General features: G+C 42.2%; 1 protein-coding gene across 1 annotated transcript in view; it reads left to right on the top strand.

The window, feature by feature from the left end:
- The window catches only part of LOC135496317 (speract receptor-like), a 97817-nt gene that overhangs the window by 22440 nt on the left and 62811 nt on the right, over positions 1-12566 (top strand). The window lies entirely within an intron of this gene.

Consider the following 12566-nt stretch of genomic DNA (forward strand, 5'->3'; position numbering starts at 1 on the left):
CTGGCAACTGTGAGTCTGTCAAATGAGCCTTATTGTTTCTTGTTGATTATGACAAGATCGTTATTCTAAAGTGACATGTTACTGTACTAGCCCTCTGGGGCAAGGAAAAGAGATTGTAAATTCATATTCTGTCTGTGTCTCTCCCGATCACGTCAACCACTTCCTCCTCTTCCAAGCAAGAATAACTATCTATTAATCTCCTAAATATGTCTCAATCATGATAAGGTACGGCCACTTGTCACACCAATCAATAGTGTGTTTGTGGTATCATCCGCGGGGGGCATAGGTGAATCAATAGATCACCCCGGGCTATGGCTCCACTGATAACTCAATAATACACATCAGTAAGCGTCGTCTGGTACGACCAGTTTTTCTCAAGCGGCCGCCAACCGATGGTGCGGTTTGTGTGCGGGTCGATGAGCGCTGCATGTTTGAGTATCATGTTGGAAAAAGCATTTCCCTCGGCAGCGTGTCAATCCAAGGGGAAGTCGTCGTTTTTTCCAGTCGTCAAAGATGACGTTAATTCGCTTTCCGCATACCTTTTTCTCGCGTATCACCAACCCTTGTCTGCCTCCAGTTATTCGATTATTTTTCGTTATTTTCTGGTTTTGTACAGATGCATATCTCTGACACCTCATCAGTCGTAATCTCAGAAATTAAAAAACAATCTCGAGATTTGTTTTCGTCGTTCGAATCATGAATTTCCAAATTTTCATTCCGACTTAAATTGGGCGATTATTGAGGAGAATGTTGCCGTTTGTTGTACATAACTCTACACTGAAGTAGCCGAGATTTAAAATGGATTCCTTCTTCTGGATGACAAGTTAACAATATCGTAGTAAAGCTGAAACGGCTTTGTACACAAAGCGCGCTTCATGAAGTACAACATTTTCAATTGTCTTTTAGATCGAATCCGCTACTTCAGTCGTGGTTGATGCAGGTTTTTTGCTTCGTGTATGACTGGTCTACTTGTGGAAGGTTCGGGAGTTTAAAAATCCACACCATTAACACCATCGGTTTGTTTTTTAAAAGATCCAACACAAGAATAAGTGCAGATACGGGAGACCATTTTTTCACCGTACACTCTGAGTAACGGCGCGGCATCAACTTGGCTTTCGACTGCGTTGCCCATTTCATTCGTCCTAATACACCTGCCAAGCAATTACAAGATTCGCCTATTGAAACCCTGAGAGTGCGAACTCTCCTTGGTATTACCTCTTGATACTTGGAGCGCGGTAGAAGTTGAAAGCACCAACCCTCCTTTCTCCCTGAGAGAATATCAGCATCAAAGTTGTTTGGGGCAGCAATGTATGCGCAATTTGACACTTTGATTCTGCTTCTCATGCATATCTTGCGTGCAGCCTACCGCGGCAGCAAATTTTCATCTGAACTGTCAAAGCGTGGCTCTCTGCGATTTGATTAATATATCATGATAAAATCCCCTCCGTAAACTTGTTATCACAGCCTTCCTTGAGATGCTACAAGATGCAATCTCATCGTAACACAGTTTATCCTACTTGCATCGTTACAAGTATCCAAGTATTGGTGTACTAAGCTAGCGGAGAAGGTGATCAGTCATTCGCATTGGCTTCATTTTGATACGTATTCTTGCAAAGTTGCAAATATTGGCGCAGACTGTGATCAGTAGTAATTTGTTCTACTTGCTCTCTGTCAAATGTATTTGCGCAGTTACAAGAAAGTGTTCTTGCGCTGATAGCTGAGACAGATATGAATACATGCCATCTGTCTTCTTCCCGCTATTACAAGTCTCCTTGCAAAGACACAAGCAGCCGTGCACTAAGCTGGAAAGGACAGAGTAACCATACCAGAATAACACTAACAACATCCAGTAGATTAGTCATTTAATTGAAACTCGCTCCTTACATGTTTCTATCACAGGATAATTATGAAGATGTCTTGTTTTTGATTGAAAAAGCTATGAAGTGATAAGAGAGAAGTGTTCTCGTTTCGTAAATCATCTTATCTTGCTTAAACAGCTTACGGCGGGTCAGTGTTGGGTGAACATGGGTGCTGACTCTCCATGTTGACACGGCACAGACGAGATGATGTGATTGTGTGGCGAGAATCGGGTTTCCGAATAGCGAAGCAATATCTAAAAGCAATATTGTACATGACGGCAAAGTCACAGTTTGTATGTTGTGCCGTATATTGTCATTCAAAACATTGGCCATATGAGCTGTCAAAGCAAAGACAGGATCGATGTTGATATTAACACCAATGCTTGTCACCAATGTGGTCATGGGCCCGATGCTCAGTCGGACCCCTTCCTAATTCAAGAGAGAGGGCGATTCTCTCTCGCAGGCTCGGTTTCGTTCTAGATTTAATCACATCAGTTTGGGAGCAATGACATAAAAACTCTCTTTATATCTTCATAAACGTGAGGCTGATCCGACCCCATCAATCTACCATTCATAACACAGGAGTCTGACAAACGACCAACAGATTATACCCTCCTCTCTAACTTTCCAGACAACATCTCATCTATGTTGCTTCTAGTCTCTGTGCATTAGTATACAGTGTCCGTTATGAGATACGTTATTCATACAGCTCAATGCATCGTGAAGGTGTCATTCGGCCATGATGGTTATCCAAAGTGACAATCATGCCGTCACGCTTTCAACCCCTTCAAAGGCGAGATGTGATAGGTATCCCTCATTCATCATCCGGTCACTCACGCTGCTGACACGAGATTGCCAGGGAAGGCGCCTATAATGTTTTGATAAATCCAAATACAGGGTACAATTATGTTATGATACGAGGTAATGTTGGCGGAGAACAGATATAAGATACGAAATGCATCATCAGACCAGCATTCTATGAAGAACTGTACATTAGTCTTTCGTTGTTTCACAGCACCTTTACACAACCAGTTTGATGTTTGCTTTGAATAATGATGGCGCTTCGCCTGTTCTAGTTGATGTTAGCATCATCAATCCCATCTGCAGTTTCATAAAAAATATTCTATTAAATTGTTTCCCCCATGTCAGCAGAGGAAACCTTCAGCGAATGAACCTTTCGTCTGTTTACGTTATCTCGATGTTTCTTGCTTCCAAGTGGGCGTCTTATGTCAGTACTTGTAGCAGTATGTTTCCTGAGTTCAGATAATCTTGGTCAATGCTTTCAGTCGTCACAATGGAATCATATCTTGTGCATTTCTTCCTCATGAAATATTCATGGTTAAGAAGGTGCACTTAAAGCAATATACACTGTATATCATTCTGATTATCAGTTCAAGTGTACAGCCAGATTTTTTAACTTGCTGTCGCTGATACATATGAATATTGTATTGAGTTTTGCTCTGTGTTGCGTCGCATTGCATTGCATTGTGTTAAGTACAAGAGACACAAAGCGGTGGTGTTTTGGTATCCATCATAACAGCAACAATTAGGGAGCGAACAATCCGTTCGCTGCTAAAGCTAAAGAACAAGAAACAAATGATACTAAGACCAGGAGATGTTGTCGAGACGATATGATGAAAAGACCTGTTGCCGATATTGAACGTGGTCTACTCATCTCACTTTTGTGTATTTGATCGTCTAACATTGTTCGCTCAATCAGAAAGACCTAAAAAGACTCATGCAAGCCTGTTTAATTATCATCTCAAAAGCTACGTTCATCCAGAAGAGATTTATTGACGACCTTATCACCCCTCTAATGTTTCTAAAGTGGTCACTGGGGTCATAAAGACAGATTAGATTGAGGTCTAAGTGCAGATGGTATTAAAGACTAGGCATGGTCATCCTGCCGACTCATACTCAATCGCGATTATCTGGTCGGGTACGTGACCGGAGCAGGGCTAAATCACCAACAGGGAGGTGATGACTTCCAGTCTAATCACTGATATTTCATTGAAAAATTTATACCGCCTTGGTATCAGTAGGCATTTGAAGATATCGAGTCGAGAGATTTCTATGAAGTTTCGGTCTAAATCTGCGCTTAGATTTTTCGAAGGGGCAAACTTTGCCCTTTTTTCTTTTTGCTGAGATTTGGGTTTCAATTCATATCAAATCGATGTTCATGTTTATCAACTTCCTGCCTTGTTATGATATGATCGATGACTATATATCTCAGCTGCTCTTTAAGCCAATGATATGAATCGTAATTCGTGACGATTTCGACTTTCAGCAGACCAGGGTTTTCTCGTCAATTCATTCTCGTCGATTTATGGACATGTTTCCTACCATCGCATCGCAGTTTTCAGTCACGCAAGAAACCATTATCATGGAGGTATCGATCGGTCGAGGGCGTAGCCATGGTTAATTTCAGTTTTTCTGCAATGCAGGCTGATAGCTGGAAACACTCAACCCACGCTAACAACGCTCTCTATCTCTTTTCATAATTCGCGTTTTTCCTCTCATATCTGAAATAAATCATGATGAAAGTCACAATATAAACAATATGACATTGTAACGCATGCGTACTTATAAAGCAAGTCACCATCCAGGTTTCCATTGGGTTTGTGTTGGTGCTAACCTTGAACACTAGCATGTACATCCGGAGTTTGTATCCAAATTTAGGTTATTCAGGAATGAAGTTCGATTGAACTAAGGCTCCGCTTCTTCAGGCCCTGATGTCTCCATCATGACTTTCTAACTTTCACCACTTCCACACAGATAGACAACTGATCATTTGTTCGGTCTGAGCTCGTCTGAGATTGGACGATGCAGCGAGGCATCTCTCATATTGATTGAAATTAATTCTTCCAGAAGAATTTGCGAGTAAAAAGCTGTGGTTCGTCTCGGGCTCTAGTGACCCACAAGTGACATCCGTCCATTTCTTGATGAGCTCTTCCGCAAATCAGGATTCCATCGCATGTTTCGTACTTAAGCCGCACATTGTCAGAGAGCAGCCAAGGTAGCAAGCTGCCGTGGTAACGTTTTTGAGTGTTTGAGTGTTTGAGTGTTATGCTACACACATATGCTATTTTCAAGAGTCTGGCCTTCTAAGTGGCTTTTAGAAAGCCAATTGTATGGAATCATCAGAGGGTCATTAGTGTCGTACCACACTCCAATACCTTTCTTTCGTAAGCTGGCAGCATTCTTGCAAAACCTGAGCCTGCATTAATGATTGACATCCTAAGCGTAATTGCGTCATATCGGCCCCGCTGGCATCATTTTTGTGATGCTTGCAAGAAGTCATTCTGGTGCTGTGACCTCGTAAGTGTAAGTCAAGCATATATAGTGACCTCCGGCATGACAGGCAGTGAGTAATGCCCGCAGCTATGCCCATTCTCTTGAGAGTAGCTATACATGTCCATAGGAAATCAATTAGCTTGAGTATTTACTGATAATCGCCCGAGGATTTCGTTGAAAGCGTTCGTCGACTTATAAACCATTAAAATCAATTTGATATCAATTCCTTAATATGTATGCTTGAGAGGAGACTGTCTCTCGACCGTAAGTCGTAAGCCGTATTAAAGTTGCCCGTGATACGGTTGGTCGCTTCCAGCATATAGCCCAATGTGATGAGATTCGAATTGACTTCGCTACCGGCGAGAAGTGTATGGGCATCTGGCGAAGGAAGTATCATTAGCTCTGACATAGATTCACTCACTTTGAAATCTCAAGCTTTTTAAGGCGGAGCACACACGACACATCCGAACTCATTGGTTCTTTATGGAGTGTTTTCACGGCCAGACATGTTCAACGCCTGGCTTAACTGAATCAAATGCAGTCATGGTCAGTTGGACTTTCTTTTGTCTGCCCATCCAGCATGGCAGGTTATGACGTCACGCGAAACCACTCTACACCTGTTTATTTGGTCAACACACAGCCCAATTGGGCACACGTAATCAAATTACACACAAGCCTATTGGCTAAAAAGGATTACTACTATCGCTGGGACCATACTACCGTATTACAAGACTTATAACAATAGAATCACTGGTCTGAGAAAGTCACCAGAACCCATACTAGGTCTTTATCGTTACCTACAACAAGACAATGCCTCCAGCAACAAACATCTAAGCCAGTTAGGTAATGCATTGTACTGATCACACTACTTGGGCATTAACACACGTTTGCATAAGCAGGAGTAGGGAAGTAATAGAGTCTGCACTTGGTAGTGTCGAACGTCCTTGTTCTGGCGATCACATGATGAGACCTTGGTGACCATCAGAGATTTAGGAGATTGTTGATGTCTGGATGATCCATTGTCATTACCATGCTCACCCATGCACTTAGCAATGTTGTCGTCATCATTACTCATTTTGTTGGTAAAAAAGATCGGCTGCTCAAACATACCAAAAGAGACTTGGGGTTAGTTAAAGAGCAGTGCTTAGAACCGGTGTGACAGCGGATATAGTCCCCCTGGAGTCATAGTCCGGTAGCATTGTATTTGACCAAATAAGCAGCATGATCTATTGTACCGCTAACCCTAACCAAAACATTTAGCAATGCGGGCTATTGTTACACGGACTATCAGCCCTAGGACTACTATCCCTTGCACACCGGCATACTTGCTTATCAATCGCGACGGTTATCTTCCCGTCGACATGTAATGTACAGTAGCTCCTTTGTGATCGTTAATGCCAATCAGGAGCGCCCATATCGCGTTAGGAGCCATTAATACAGCCAGTATCTAAACACGTGTTGAAGATCGTGTCGTAATTGATGAAGTAAGCCCTCTATCAGCTAAACGGTTCTTGAATGGCCGCATAAATCAATTTCGATTGGTCGATACAGGCGAGGGTATCATTGACTATGGCTTTGTTATACAGTAGCAAAGGACATTCATCCCAGTGAGATCATATCGGTTACTATCAGAAAATACAAGCTTTTGATTTATGGTGGGGGTCATGGTAGAACCTATATCAAGACTGAACAATAAGAGTTGTGGTCTATGGTCTATATGCATTCTTCTTCATCACAGCAGTCAGGAAGTTGAAAGAGCCAGGTGCTCGTTGGCAGGCTGAAGAAGGAGTCAACAACGAACGCATACCTTTAAACGTGTCTGATAAGGCACTTTTCATTCTTCAAAAAGTTACTCTTCATTCCAGAAGCTTTTGACTGATCTGTAATGTGATGTGTGATGTGATGTTTTAGGGCTTTCTAATGAACAGCGCAGATGGTATCATATCATGGTTTCTCCATTCCTTTTTCATAATACTACATAGTAATACTGCGGTCGTTAATGCACCTTACATTGCATGCAAGCGTATCCAGTCAATGAACAATCCAAAAAAAGTAATTGCGCTAGCGCACACCTTCTGTGAGATTCACATGACGAGCATACAATTGAATTTAATATCACCAGGATTATTAAGGCAGCCAATATTCTGAGATAAGTCTTTTGAACTCAGTTCTTTGTCTGATTCGATATCATGATATTACACGTTGAAGGAAAGACAGAGTTATCGTCATAGGTTAGAGATTGGAATATACATGTATACGTCTGCATAGTTTTGTTGTCATTTGGCAAATAAGGGTAGCGTCTCCAACATGATATCGCTGGGCTAGCCAATCATGATGGACTGCAAACATGACTTTACCCCGTTCTTTATACGGCCCTGATTAATCTCAATAAAATGATTGACTTTCCCTTGCGCTGCCAAATAAACATGTCCCTTTCGTGTCCTATGCGAATACGCCACATTGATGTTGAGAAAAATGCGCATCATAAGGCAGGATGTATTCAACCAATCTGGCGGAGACGACATTTGCAGTAATGAGACACTTCTTATCGATTAAACATAGATTTGAAATGGGCCAACGGCAAGAGAAGGAGAAGCCACACTTTGAAAGTAAACAATAGGATGACTAATCCCATGATACAGGACAAAATAATCCGTCTGTCATACACATGCGTCTGATTACAGTGATCACATGGCATCAGTTGACTAAAGGCACACTTTGAAATTTAACTTGATAATCCGAAGAAAGCTACAACTTTCCTTGTGACACTGTATCTGTCCAAGTGAGGTAATACTGTAACTGTGTTTACCCATTCTATCAAGTCATCTCGAGCGCTTGATAATTTACAAGAGAAGCCATTCAGGCATAGCCTAAGTAAATGTCACCAAGTTTGGAGAGATCATGAATATTGATGCGGTTTCCGTTGAGACGGTGAATTATACAGGATAACACGGTTAATCTTCTGATCGGAGCAGCTAAGCGTGATTCTCCTCCAGGGGAAGTGGCGAGTCACACCTGACGGGAAAGGGTTAGTGCTAAATACTGAACCAAGAAGGTAGTTTCAATACAGGTAACGTGTTTAGAACAGTCCTTCCAAGTTATCGTCGTCATATCAGAGACATGTGCCTGTCTGGAACCTTTCTTTAACCTGATTTAGGGAGACAGTTTTCAATAACATTACAATGATTTAGTCAGTGTTCATGTCGTCCGTCAAATGATTGCCGAGTTACGTGTTATCTGTCATGTTCTCATAATTGGTAGCTGAGTTGGTAGTCTTCCGTTATCATCTGACTTGGTCATGCTTGTAGTCTTTTGCTATCATCAGAATGAGTTACGATGTTCTCTACTGTTAGCATCTGACTCGGACACACTTGGTAGTCTTCCGTCATATTATCTGACCAGGTTGCCTTCAAAGTCGTAGTAAGGTGCTTTTGACAGTCCTCGGGCCTCCGCAGTTAGCCCTGTTTTCAAATCGTTCAGAAAGCTTGACGAGTTCTTCTGCAATTGCACATGACTTTTCTAACAAAATCCGAAGTTGAAGTTGTCAGTTGTATCACACTACTCTTGGGACCTGTTTCAAAACACCCTACATATCACGCTAGTACGTTGACAGATCTCTCCAGATTAACCTGTCCGAATCAGACCATAATTAATCCTATAAAGATCCCCTAGATAAACTAGAGCGGCAATACAGAAGAGATATTGCTCACATAATTGCCAATATAAAAACAATGTAAACCATTACGAGCTCTAAAAATCCAATAGAGTCATAGCATCATGTCTTGTTGGTCGTTGTTGCAGCATGACTGGTATTTACATGCGCCATTGGATAACGCTAACCGGTCCGTTTCCGATGATTATTTATTTGACTCGCCCGATGGAATAATGGTTTACTCAATGGACTGTAGGCCGTGCGATGTCATATTAGATGCGAGCAGTTGCCTTCTCACTCGGTGTAAGCCTCAGCCAATTAAGTGCATCATTGATTGTTTTTTATGCAGCTTGAACCCTACTGTTGTCTTTTCATTCGACAAAAGGATTTGATGTACTTTTGATGTACTTATTGGCTGAAGTAGACAGCATCGCCACACGTAGGATTTGTGTTACGACCCTGGTCTAGCAGTTCGTTACATGGTAGCAGAGCGTAGTTTCGATCTACGGACGTCTTGGTCATGGGCCCAGCACGCTTCCACTGCGCCACTCTAGCGTGCCGTACCATACTCGTCCTCACTGCAATGACTCTTGATACGAGCGTTTAACTTAAGCCTTAATCAGCAATATATGAGCAATATAATTCATCAATCGAGAAGAAAGCATGAGCAATGAAAGCTTACTCTGATGGATTAAACTGATGTGGAACTGGAGACATGGAGTCAACTGGATAAGAACGTCTTTGACGTGTTTAATTGGTTTTAGCTGAAGGCGACGAGTTCCCTTTGAAGAGCTCCAGGGCTTCTCTCGCGGATGGCGTTTGATAGGACCTGGAGGGCCGTGACCCCCAGCTTGACTTATTTCATGTTGGTATTTTGACAACACACTACTGCAATCACGCCTAGTCAAGCCTAGCTTCATCCTGATGAGTTACTGAGACATAAAGAACCCTCGCTATGGTCGCTTTCAATTGCACTTACTCAAGTATTCAAATACTATGGAGGAACTTACTAAAACTTTAAGTACTTCAGTTAAACTGAAAAGGACCTTTAATGAAGTTTTCTCTCGACCACTTAACCTACCAATGGACGGATTGAAGATTATTTGAATGTGTGCCTTTCTAAAAACCTTTTACTCCATTTCGACAGGATGCCAGCCTCCGATTCTGTCACATTGCATTCTGAGTTAGACATCAGTGTCACTTAGCCTCTCTTACCCGCCTAGTAAGGGTAATCCAATCATGGCAAGGATCATCTTTCCTATCCTATTATATGTAATGCGGCCTTCCGAGAGAGATTTCACTGTCCTTCAATATCTTCGCGATATGGCCAGAGGCTCTAGCGGCCCAAGAGCTGCCCACTAAGTCAGACATATGAAGCTATAAGCTCGTTTTCACGGCTCAGCAATCCACCGAGACATTTATCTTGTTTACAACTTTGATGGCAAAGAATCTCACTACTGGTGTGATACTCTAAAGGCGATGGCGCGAACAACGGCTACCTTCGGAATTTAGAATATCGAAGATGATATAAATCGCTCCCCCTTCCCAACAGTGCTGTCCTAGTATTTGTCGGGCGTCATCATGTCATCATACATTTTCGTTAACTGAAACAAAACTAGCGATACCAGACTGCATGGGTGTCATTCTGCCGTGGATTCTGGTCGTTCAAAACTCCCATGTTTTAATGAAGTTGTTCTGAAACCATGTCAGACAAGATTGATTGATTAATTCAATTTGGTGTCGAGACAGGTTAACAATGGATACAGTCGCGATGAAATAAATCTAAATATGAAATCGATTCGATGGATAAAAGCTGTCCGCAACCATGACTGATTACCTATAAATTTCTCAGATTCCAGCGTGTGGGTTTCTTTGACTGCACCACGTCCGTCACCGTCCCCCTCGAAAGAACTCTTATCAAAGAAACCCTATAACGGGTATGAAATAGTTAGAGGCATCCGGTCATTATGCGATGGACTTTTATTCCGGCCCTCAAATGCATGTCAAATATTGCCAGTTGTAATTTAGATAATTCCTTTGAAAAATATGATTAACAATGGCAACTCAGTGGTCTGTATTGTTGCTTTTGAGGGTTGTACAAACAGGGTTCTTTCGCTGCAAAGTGGGACTGGGAATGTTGCCCGTGAGCAGAATCTCCAGCAGGGCAAGAGAGAGATATAAATAGGGCATTATATCCGCAAAACGTTCTCCCTATACTAGCCTGTTGAGTTGGGTTATTCTGCTTCTTAGAAAAACCCTTGACTGCCTGACTTCCTTGCCACAGTCAGGAATAGCTTTTTCCTCTGTCATTGCTCACGCGTGGACGTTGTCGAATCTTTCTAAGAACCTGTGAAGGGTGTCCTACAAAGGATAATATTCCAATTAGCAGATGGACATGGCAAATAATTTCTCGGCACCAGATAGCAAAAACTAAATCACCTCGTGTTATCCGCAATTTTCATGAATGTCATGGTATGATAGTGGTAATTGTACCATATGCATTTCAGAAGAGCTACAAGTGCACCTCCACGAGAGGCGAAACCTTCTTATAAAAGCGTGAGTGCACCTGCTTACTCGTACTGTCTACTCATCTTTCATCAGGAGACTGGCTTATTTTGTTGACAGTTTTGGGAAGCTGCAAGTTCAAGATCATTGGAGAGCCCGCGGCTCTGCTCGGCCGTGGAGCCAAACCTGACCGCCGGGCATGTTGATGTCCTCCTCATCTGATGTCGATCTCTCTCTTGACGCCCTCTTAGTGCAACCAGAACCTAATAACAAGATCAAATCGAACACGAGTTGCCTTAGCCTATTGCTCTCCAGGATGGCTAAGTATCTCCGCGTTTTATCCTTAAGCGGGAATTCCAGCGCCGATGAAAGCCATGGACTTGCAGATTTAATTAATTTTTCGTTGCCGACCCTTCCTTCCTTCTTTAGAGCAATTCACATCTCTATAGCAGCTTTCGGTAATTGATGATTGCTTGCGGTTGGTTCAAAAGGGTGTCGCCATCATGTTCAATATGGCTTTGTGAGATCGTAGATGTCCATGGTGAGATCATGCCGTCAGGCGATTCGGGTCAAATGCTACTTAAGGTACGGTAAGCGTACTTGAACCATTCTCATCTTCAGAGATTGAGGTAAACCTCCCCATCAGTAGCATACAGGAACCACTACAGTTTCATCAGTTTGTTTTTCTGTTACCCATATCTCGAAAACAAAATCGGGTTCCTAGAATCTATACATGATCTCTATCCACAAGGCAATCCTCAATGTACTCATAATAAGAGTGGACGAAACCATAATCTTTCCAATATTGCTTTCATAGAGTGTTTTCTTTGATCTTATCGCCTAATCCAGGGTTCTATGATAATCTTCTCATCCGGGATTTTGGCCTCCTTTGACGCCAATCCGTTTCGACACAGATTCTTTTGAACAGCACGACACAATGCTGGACATAGAGAACTGGAGCAGACAGCGTTTTTTTTTACATTTCTTTTCAGAATCAATATGAAATACATGTATCAACCGTACTAGAAGTCATTATTGATCCCGGCGTCATCATTTATCTCACATCTTCACTGCACCCCGCTGAACACGGCTGCTTGTACCTTCTGACTTGAAAGCATCTTGGTCTGTAAGGCGTCGGTTAATATTACAAAACGTGCGCCATATTCCGACACTTGCACCAGTGGCTAATGCTGTCCTGGATATCGAATCTACACATCTTTTCCCGTCTCTGTCTATAAAAGACACACAATAAAACC

The sequence above is a fragment of the Lineus longissimus genome, chromosome 1, assembly GCF_910592395.1.
Source record: "Lineus longissimus chromosome 1, tnLinLong1.2, whole genome shotgun sequence".
Taxonomy (NCBI): domain Eukaryota; kingdom Metazoa; phylum Nemertea; class Pilidiophora; order Heteronemertea; family Lineidae; genus Lineus; species Lineus longissimus.